The following is an 11,071-nucleotide window of genomic DNA, read 5'->3' as shown; positions in this document are numbered from 1 at the left end:
GCTATACTTTAATAAAAATAAATCAATGAAAATTTAGAGAGACTTCCGAAGACTCAACAGCTGGCAGCTGTGACGTGCTCTGCTCTCTCACTTCCATCCTCCCCACTGCGACCTGAGGGCTGTCAGGGTTCCTGTAATCACCTCAACTGGAAATGGACCAAAGGAACCTTCTCAAGTCCAGAGTCTATATGTGTTAATATCCTTGGTGTGACCACCTGTCTCAAGCTCTCCCAGTTGGGTCCCAACAACTTGAATGAATGCACCACTTTTCAGGGGTGCCTGAAACTCCCTCTTGCTTGATGTCTCCTCAGTAAAGGATTCTCAGAGGAGCATAGAAACTACCTGGTCTTCGTTCAAGAACTCTCCCAAATAGGGGTTGGAAGATCCCAGGTGATCCTCTGAGCAGAAGAGAGCGAAGTTCCCCATGGGGGCTCTCCATTCTGCATCTTCTACCACCAACATGCATCTTATAACAGAGAAAAATGTGTTGTTAAAAACATTATAATACATATTGAAAATATACTGTAAAGAGTTATTTGTCCTAGTCTTGTCAAGTTTTCATGCTCTTCCTAGTATTTATTTTTGCTCTTTAGGAGTCAAAACATAATCATCTTTAAATTGTCTATTCTGGATTTTTTTGTTTATACTTTCCCTCAGTTTCCTGGTATAGTTTTTTACCTCTACAATGACTGTTATAGAACAGCTCTAGACATCTGTAAAAGGTCTTACCTAATTTCTTTTTTTTTTTAAGTATTGTCTTTTTTTTAGTATTATCTTTAAACATTTCAAAGGGTTAAAAATCAGGAAACTATAGAGTAAGACTGGTTCCTCTTTATCATTTAGCATATATTTGTTTGGTACCTTCTATTTAACAAGCCCTGGGAAAAGTGATGAATTAAAATACACACTTTTCTTATCTTCCAGGAGCTTAGAGTCTAGTAGCCTTCAGTCTCACCTCTAGAAGTGATGTCCCTTCTCTCCAGCTGTCATCTGTCTATGTTATTATTGTTGTTGCTACTGTTTAGTCACTAAGTTGTGTCTAATGCTTTGCAACCCCAGGAACTGTAGCCTGCTGGCTCCTCTATCCATGAGATTTGCCAGTCAAGAATACTGGAATGGGTAGCCATTTCCTTCTCCAGAGGAGCTTCACGACCCAGGGACTGAACCCACATCTCTGGCCTTGACAGGCACATTCTTTACTAGTGAGCCACCAGGGAAGCCTATGCTCTATGCTCTGTAAATTTTCCAAAATCAAACCTTTGCATGCACACTAAACAAAAATATTAGAAGGAAAGGAATTAAGGGAAAAGGAGAGGTTGCCTCACATATTGTCTTCCTAGTTATTGGCTTAACATCTACCTTTACAAGTGTATTGCAAACTCCATCAGGGCAGAGACTATATCTTTTCATTCACTGCTTTATCTCCAGCACTTAGAACATTGACTTGAACAGAGGGGGCACTCAACAAATACCGATTGATTTGTTGAATGAATGAATGGACTTAGGAACATTGCCTGACAGGGAATTCACTGGCTTTCCAGTGGTTAAGACTTGGCACCTTCACTGTCATGGGCATGGGTTCAGTCCCTGGTCAGGGAACTAAGAGCCCACAAACTGTGCAGTGTGGGCAAAAAAAAGAAAGAACATTGTCTAACAGAAGTAGGTGCTCTTTTATGGATAGTTAAATGAATAGGTGGTCCGAGTAGATGAGTGGATAAACATATAGATTAGCTAACAGTGGGGATGAATAGGTAAAAGGGTGGGAAGGTCAAGGAGTGGATGAATGGGTCAGGCGGTGAGGTAAGCAGATACATGGTTGGGTTGATGCATATGTGGGTGGTTGATTTTAAAAATGGAAAGTTTCAGTACGTTACCAAGATTCTTGTGATAATGTTCAATTTGTAAAGAGGTTTGAATTTTCTCTTCAGTTCAGTTCAGTTCAGTCACTCAGTTGTATCCAACTCTTGGCGACCTCATGAATCGCAGCACACCAGTTTGTTCACTACCAACTTTCGGAGTCCACCCAAACCCATGTCCATTGAGTCAGTGATGCCATCCAACCATCTCATCCTCTGTCGTCCCCGTCTTCTCCTGCCTTCAATCTATCCCAAAATCAGGGTCTTTTCAAATGAGTCAGCTCTTCTCATCAGGTGGCCAAAGTATTGGAGCTTCAGCTTCAACATCAGTCCTTCCAATGAACACTCAGGACTGATTTCCTTTAGGATGGACTGGTTGGATCTCCTTGCTATCCAAGGGACTCTCAAGAGTCTTCTCCAACACCACAGTGCAAAAGCATCAAATCTTCAGCGTTCAGCTTTCTTCACCGTCCAACTCTCACATCCATACATGACTACTGGAAAAACCGTAGCCTTGACTAAATGGACCTTTGTTGGCAAAGTAATGTCTCTGCTTTTTAATATGCTATCTAGGTTGGTCATAACTTTCCTTCCAAGGAGTAAGCATCTTTTAATTTCAGGGCTGCAATCACCATCTGCAGTGATTTTGGAGCCCAGAAAAATAAAATCAGCCACTGTTTCCCCAACCATTTACCACAAAGTGATGGGACCAGTTGCCATGATCTTAGTTTTCTGAATGTTGAGCTTTAAGCCAACTTTTTCACTCTCCTCTTTCACTTTCATCAAGAGGCTCTTTAGTTCTTCTTCACTTTCTGCCATAAGGCTGGTGTCATCTGCATATCTGAGGTTATTGATATTTCTCCTGGCAATCTTGATTCCAGCTTGTGCTTCCTCCAGCCCAGCATTTCTCATGATGTACCCTGCATATAAGTTAAATAAGCAGGGTGACAATATACAGCCTTGATGTACTCCTTTTCCTATTTGGAACCAGTCTGTTTTTCCATGTCCAGTTCTAACTGTTGCTTCCTGACCTGCATACAGGTTTCTCAAGTCAGGAATTTTCTCTAGTCAGGAAGAAATCACAGAAGCACTACCATGGTTTGGAGCAGCCCATGGCCTGAATATTCCTAAATCTCACCCCACACCCAGGTCATGAGGCTCCAGCAGCACACATGGGTTCAAACCAGGTATATTTTACTGCCCTCATCTATTCTCCCTACTCCTGGCAACAGCATCTATCTACCCTTTGAAGAACCACCCACCCCTCCAAATATGATCTCATGAGTGCACAATAACATAAACTGGACTACTCAGATATTTTGAACCTGCAGCAGAAAAACACTGTATTTGCTTCCTAGGGCTGCCTAACAAAGTATCACAAACTGAGTGGCTTAAAACAGTAGAGACTTTTTATCTCATAATTCTGGAGCCTAGAATTTTGAAATCAAGTTGTTGACAGGGCATTTCTCCCTCTGAAATCTGTAGTGGAGAATCCATTCTTGCCTCTTCTAGATTCTGGTGTTTGCTGGAAATCCTTGGCCTCCCTTGGGGTTTAGTTGTGTCACCCCAATCTCTGCCTCCATGGTCAATCACCATCTTCTCCCCATGTCTCTGTCTCTTCTCTTCTAATATGGGCCCTAGTCATGTTGGATTTGTCACCCTACCCCAATATGACCTTGTCTTAACTCAAATAGCCCACTTCCCAATGAGATCCCATCTGCAGATATTGAAGGGAGGACTTCCACATATCTTTTGGCCAATACAATTCAATGCCTAACAGACACAAAACCTGAAACCACTTGTCTGAAAAGAGAAGCCTAAAGTGATTTGATCCCTATATGTCTTGGTTCCTGTGCTTTCCAAAGTCTAATGGGGAGCTTTTCCCTGAATCTGAACTGTAGCTACTTAACTCTATATTTCAATTTTATTTGTTTACTCTTTTAAGACAGAATTGGTTTATGTTGTCTACAACAAAAATATCATAACAGCTAGACCCAAGCCTCCAGGACAAAGGGATTGGGTGTGGTGCACACACAAACACACCACACACACACGCACAGTCATCTCTCCTTCAACCTTGATGAGTGAGCTTGTCAAGAAGAGGCCAAGGGGTTCCTTTGTCAACTCAAATGAAAACAAAAGGTCTTTTCCAGTACATTTTACTTAACCTTGGTGGCTCAGACACTAAAGAATCTTACTGCAATGCAGGAGACCCAAGTTTGACCCTAGGTTGGAAAGACCCCTGGAGAAGGAAATGGCCACCCACTCTAGTATTCTTGCCTGGGAAATCCCATGGACAGAGGGGCCTGGCAGGCTACTGTTAGTGGGGTCGCAAAGAGTCAGACACAATTGAGCGACTAACAGTTTCAGTTTTCCTCTCCCTCTGTATTTTAGTTTAAGAATCTTGAACAGTTCATCAGCTGGATTGTGTTGAATCCTTGTCTAAACTTATCATAAGGGTATTGTGAAAACTAACTAGGGGAAAGAGGTTTGAAAACAAAATATGACCAACAAAGTATTATAAAACGGTGAAGGCCAAATCTTTAGTTGATGAGGACTGAAAGTAAACTGTAGATTCAGAAGATTCCTGTTAAGGGTCAATCTCTTATCCTTCTGTATTTTCCTTTGTAAACATTTTTATTACCTGAAATTGCATTTTATTTTTATTTATCTATTTATTTACTTGCCTATAATCAGACTTTCCACTAGAAGACAAGTTCCCCTAAGTGGGGACTTGATTTCCCTAGCTAAAGTGTCCATAATGCCTGAATGAATGACTGAAAGAAGCTGCATTGTCAGCACTGAAGACAAATTGCTTAACCTGGGTGTTTGTTGTTTGCCAAGTTATTATAGGAATTGAGATGAACTGGGCTTCCCTGGTGGCTCAGATGGTAAAGCATCTGTCTGCAATGCTGGAGACCCAGGTTAGATCCCTGGGTTGGGAAGATCCCCAGAGAAGGAAATGGCAACCCACTCCAGTATTCTTGCCTGGAAAATCCCATGGACAGAGGAGCCTGGTAGGCTACAGTCCATGGGGTTGCAAAGAGTCGGACATGACTGAGCGACTTTACTTACTTACTTAAGACTAGTAATAGGCTTCCCTGGTGGCTCAGGAGACCTGGGTTTGATCCCTGAGTCCAGAAGATCCCCTGGAGAAGGAAATGGCAACCCACTCCAGTACTCTTGCCTGGAAAATCCCATGGATGGAGGAGCCTGGTAGGCTACAGTCCATGGAGTTGCAAAGACTCAGACACAACTGAGTGACTTCTCTTTCATTTTTCTTTCTTAAGACTAGTAATGCACAATGTAGCCTGGAGACCAGTGGCACTGGCATCATCTGGGAGCTTGCTGGAATGCAGGTTCTCAGGCCCCAACACAGACCCACTGAGTCAGAATTTGCATTTTAACAAGATACACAGATGATTCATCTGCAAGGTATAATTTGAGAAGCCTTGAATGTGAAAGCTGCATGAAACTGTTCATTAATTAAGGTAAATGAAACTATAAAACATACACACTGACATTATCACATTATTATATTGTTTTCATATATCCCTCACTTTTTCACTTGTGTGTCAAGACAGGTATCCTAAGGGCCTAATAGAGCATAATATTTAATACAAAAGTGATAACAATGAATAATAATCTTAGAGGAGTTCTGATATATTGCTGGACAGAATATTAACGGATACAATCTTTCTGGTGAAAAAAACTTTACAATCATACCAAAACTCTTTATTTTTTTACTCATTTTTGTTTACTTAAACGTCTGGATGCTCTGAGTCTTAGTTGTGGCATGCAGAATCTTTTAGTTGTGGCATGTGGGATCTAGTTCCCTGATCAGAGATCGAACTCAGGCTCCTTGCGTGGGGAGCATGGAGTCTTAGCCCTGAACCACCAGGGAAGTTCCCCAAAACCCTTTAAATTTTTACATACTTCCACAAAAATTTAGCAAGATTTCCAGCAGAGCCTTAAGTTGGAGGGCAATGGAAACAATTCAAAACAGTAGATAATGGATTAAAATAAATTATGCTTACCCAAACAGTAGAAAGCTTGTAATCATGTTCAGTATATATGAACATATGTATTATTAATACAATGACTAAGCAAGACTCATACATCATAATCTTTTAAAACTATTTTACTTGTTTCCCATTCTGCCTGTAGACACAATAAGAAGGGGTATTTATCTTCCCCTCCTTGGGTGAAAATCAGGGCAGCTTTTATAAGGTATCTGGGCCCTCTTAGATCGTGAAAAGTGCTCCTGACACTGGCTGGTCCTTTAAAAAAAAAAAAAAAAAAAGTTTGGTAAGGGATAGTCTAGTTTCATGTAAAACTTTAAATATCAACCTTCATTCAAAGTTAAAAGTTCTCCTTCCTCCACCTGTGCTTCCCACATCTTCACCACCTGCAGCACTAGTTCTTAAAAGAGGGGTAGGAATTTACACAAAGAAAGGGTATGAGGAGGGCAGTACAGACAGAAAGAACTGTGTAAACAAAGATGAGAAGCAACAAAGAGCATACCTTTCTTGGTGGACTCCAAGAAAATCATCCTGCTGAAATAGAGCCCTCTTAAATGACAATAAACTCTCAGAAGCTGCCAGAAATTCAAAACTAGATAGAATTGGGATTTGCAAAAGGAATACTGCATGTGTGTGCCAATAGTATTGTGAGCTATTGAGAACATTGGTTTGAGAGTTAAACAGGTCCAAGTTCAAATTCCAAGTTTGCCACTTAAAGCTGAGTGACCTTGAGCAAATTGCTTAAGCTCCTTAAACTTCAGTTTCCTCATCTATAAAATGTCCCCTTAGGTTGTGAGGATTAAGTGACATAAGGCATGCAAAGAACTAAATACTGTGCCTGGGACACAGAAAGTACTCACCAAAAGGCTAAAGACTGCCTCCATGACTCAGGAAACTGCAAACTGGAGCTTACCCTCCATAGTGGTCAAGGATTGGAAGCAACTGTCATTTGCAATTCCTACTAAGAAGTTGAGGTTGCCACCTCCTGTTCCCTTCCCAAGAACCATTCTCTCCCCAGAAAAATGCAGGAGAGATATTCACTGTAGCACTGGAAGCCTTAGGGCAAGACTCAGGCTCAAACTGGACTGAGGGAAGGAAAGACATTTCCTTTAAGTAAGTACTTAGAGAAGACAGATTTTTAGAGACTAATGGAACTGGAGCCCAGTGAGCCCTTCCAGAAAGCTCTATAACCTCAGGATCCTCTTAAGATGCTGGATGGAGGTCAGGGAAGTGACATCCAATAACAACAGATAACATTTCCCACCAGCATAGCAAAAGGGAAAAGGCAGGGAAGAAGGAGTGATTTTAAATATTTTTGAAAAATTATTCATTTTAAATTTTTTAACAGGTTAAAATCTATACTTGATTAAAAGCAACAGATTCATACCCCATTCCTTGCCATACAGTGTCCTCCTGTTCCCAGAGGCAAATATTTCTAATTCTTTTAGCGCTTTCCCCTGGATTTTAAATCTATATCTCTATACAGTGGAACATCATTACTCAGTTCCATATTTGAGAATTTGTCCAGGCTTCCCTGGTGCCTCAGACAGTAAAGAATCTGCCTGCAATGCAGGAGACCCAGGTTCAATCCCTGGGTCAAGAAAATCCTCTGGAGAAGGGAATGGCTACCCGCTCCAGTATTCTTGCCTGGAGAATTCCATTGACAGAGGAACTTGGCAGGCTACAGTTGATGGCATCACAAAGAGTCAGACATGAATGAACAATGAACACACACTACTAGCTAAAATTTATTTGTAACTCCAAAATTAACATTCAAGGTGATTTTGCAGCAGACAACAAAAAATTTGAGTCATCTTTAACATGCTAGTGTCCAATTGAGGTGGAACAAGACAGTAGATGTCTTTTTTGTTTCATGTCTCACACAGATGTCTCCAAAAATAATCAATAGAGAACCTCCCTGATAGTCCAGCAGTTAAGAATCTGCCTGCCAATGCCGGGGCCACTGGTTCAATCCCTGGTCTAGGAGGATTCCACATGTCATTAAGCAGCTAAATCCATGTACCACAACTACTGAAACCTGCTCACTCTGGAGCCTGTCCTGGGCAGGGCTCTAGAGAAGCCAACACAGTGAAAAGCCTGTGCACCACAACTAGAGATTAGCCTCTGCTCTCCAAAACTAGAGAAAGCCCACATGCAGCAACAAAGAGCCAACACAGTCAAAAATTAATAAATGAACAAATAAAATTTTAAAAATAATTATCAGTTAAAAATCTACAATAGTAGTATAAAAGAGTTTTATTTGACCCAAATTGAGGACTATGGTCAGGGAGACAGCAACTCAGATTAATCTGAGGAACTGCTCTGGAGAAGCATGGTTTTCCGCACAGTTTCATGTCTTGTCATAACAAAGAACATCAAACAAGTCAGGGATACATCATTTCAAGTTTTCAAAAATAAACAAATCAGCACATATACAGCAAGTTAGTATGTCCTTGGCACCTAGGAAGGGAGTCATCACTGAAGGAATACCAGCATTGGCATCACTTGAAGACAAGCATTTCAACTTTATTTTTAATGTGGACATTCTTTACTTCTAGTCAATGCAATATTTTCTTTAGTGATGAAAGCAGATGTAAAGTGTATGTTCAAGAGACTACAAATAAGCTGTTTCAGTTAACATAAAATTCAATTAAAATCATGATTAACCCAGAAACCAGGCATTCCTATACCTCAATAGGTGAAATTTTCCATCCATTATTTTTCCCTTTTGATTATAAATCTTTCTATAGAAAGCACTGATGGTCAAAATATTTGTTTCCTCAATGCCAAGGTGGTTGCTGCCTTCCCTGGGTCCATCATGTCCCTCAGTGCTAGGCTTCCTTTCTTGTTGTTTACATATGTATAGAGATCTGCCTAGAAGGAGATAGCCTGCCATCCAAGTGGGGGGCCTGTGCCAAGAGGAGCTACAGTGGAATGAAGCCCGGGCATGGTGGGAGCCAAGCAGAACATAGCCCCAGCGCACAGAGGAGATGCTAATGCTGCCTGGCCCACACTGCCAAGGCAGGCCTGGCATGAAGGAGTGCCGGGTGCTCTCCATTCAGAGCCATGTCATCCACAGCTAGAGGGCAACTGGGTGGCCATGTTCCTACCGCAGGTTTTATGGTTTGAGGTGGACACAGTGAACTTTGTCCAGTTTTCAAACGACACAGGCTAGTCTCACTGGAAGGGCCAAGTGTTGAACTCAGATGAACTCCCCAAGCTGTCAGATGGCTCAAGCTGAATGACATGAAGAAATATGACAACATGCTCACAGCTTACATGTGAGACAAATCATTCCTGACCATTGTGGTGGACATCCTGTGGAAGGTGAAACAGCAGAACTCCAGGCTTATATGAGCAACCCCATGATTGGAGACAAGTGGAATGGAGAAGACTCCATGTACTTCCCTTGAGGACTTCCTTCAGGTTTACAGACAGAAGGTCATGCTAGTTGCAGACATCATAACCCCCAACTAGTTTTGGGGCTTCCAATGATAAAGAACCCACCTGCCAATGCAGGAGAACTAAGAGATGCAGGTTCGATCCCTGGGCCAGGAAGATTCCCTGGAGGAGGACATGGCAACACACTCTGGTATCCTTGCCTGGAGAATCCCATGGACAAAGGAGCCTAGCGGACTACAGTCCATAGGGTAGCAAAGAGTCAGACATGGCTGAAGCGGCTTAACACACACAAACGACCAGTTCAAGACTGAGTTGCTGAGCAGGAGGAAGATCCACAGCCAGAAACAAGCCTTATCAATGATCCACATGCTGCATTTGATGGGCCCCAACATGGTGGTCATCAACACCGCAGATCTGCTGTCACCCAAGAGGCAGCAACTACCCAATCGAGCTGGGGAGCCTGAGGACGCTGACCACCGATGGCTCTGTGGTGACACAGCACATTCATGTGGAGATGCGCAAGGTAGACACAGTCTTCGTGAGCACTGAGTGCCTCTTCACAGCCATGCTGTTGGTGTGGACCCACAGGCACCCTAAGGACCTCTGGGTGGTCTGTGAGAACACCATGTTGCCAGGCACCATGTTCTGCAGTGGACGATCAAGTGCACAAAAGCCAAGGCTGGGGCCAGACCAAAGCCTAGCCTGGCCTAGCTGAATCTGAAAATGGTCCAGAACAAAAAGAGTGTCAAGAATCCAGAGATCACAGTGCTATGAGTGATGCAGAAACCTGCCTCCTTAATGCCCATCATTAGGTTTTCATCCTTGTGAAAAATGTAATGTCTACCTTAGAGCTGTGACTAAAATTTGATTTTTCTTTTATGAGAAAAAAAAGAGATTTGCCTGATTATTCAATTAGGGGAAGGCAAAGTGGGGGATACGAGTCAGACATAGCTAATTGGGCATGCACAGGCATGCTAATTGGGGAACATTTTATAGGTGATGCATGCATGCATGCATGTGCTAAGTTGCTTCAGTCATGTCCAACTCTTTGCAACCCTATGGATTGTAGCCCACCAGGTTCCTCTGTTCGTGGGATTCTCCAGGCAAGAATACTGGAGTGGGTAGCCATGACCTCCTCCAGGGGATCTTCCCAACCCAGGGATTGAACCTGCATCTCTTATATCTCCTGTGGTGACAGGTGGGATCTTTACCACTAGCACCACCTGGAAAGACCTTACAGGTTATGAAAGTGAAGATGTTAATCACTCAGTCATATTTGACTCTTTGTGACCCCATGGACTAGAGACCACCGGGCTCCTCTGTCCATGGAATTCTCCAGGCAGGTATACTGAAGTGGATAGCCATTCCCTTCTCCAGGGGATCTTACTGACCCATGGATCAAACCCAGGTCTCCTGAATTGCAGGTAGATGCTCTACAGTCTGAGTCACCAGAGAAGACTTTATAGGCTATAAATTTTATCAGTTATGCTGAATTGTCACATAAACATTGTTACACTTGTTTTTAGCAGTAGCCTTAAAGCATGTCCTGAATAACTTCATAGCCAGCAAAAGAATAATAATACCTACTCTGACAAAGATGATCATTTGTAAAGCAAAGCAGGAAAAAAAAATCAGACAATTTTGTAGCCATTTCATCCTTTTGGGAAATGGTGTGTGTGTGTGTGTGTGTGTGTGTGTGTGTGTGTGTGTGTGTCTACTTTTCCAGGGTTGTTGATATAAGTGCAACAAGTAGTGTGAGCAATAGAATTATTGCTTCCTTGTTTAACCAGC

The 11,071-nt window shown here is 42.3% G+C and overlaps 1 pseudogene; it reads left to right on the top strand.

Annotated features, from left to right (window-relative positions):
* Positions 1-8,910: 8,910 nt before the first annotated feature.
* On the top strand, positions 8,911-10,054 carry LOC110151271 (pyridoxal kinase pseudogene; annotated as a pseudogene).
* Positions 10,055-11,071: the final 1,017 nt, after the last annotated feature.

Source organism: Odocoileus virginianus, chromosome 9, assembly GCF_023699985.2.
Source record: "Odocoileus virginianus isolate 20LAN1187 ecotype Illinois chromosome 9, Ovbor_1.2, whole genome shotgun sequence".
Classification (NCBI taxonomy): domain Eukaryota; kingdom Metazoa; phylum Chordata; class Mammalia; order Artiodactyla; family Cervidae; genus Odocoileus; species Odocoileus virginianus.
Note: the sequence above shows the minus strand (reverse complement) of the source record. Positions and strands in the feature narration are given on the sequence as shown.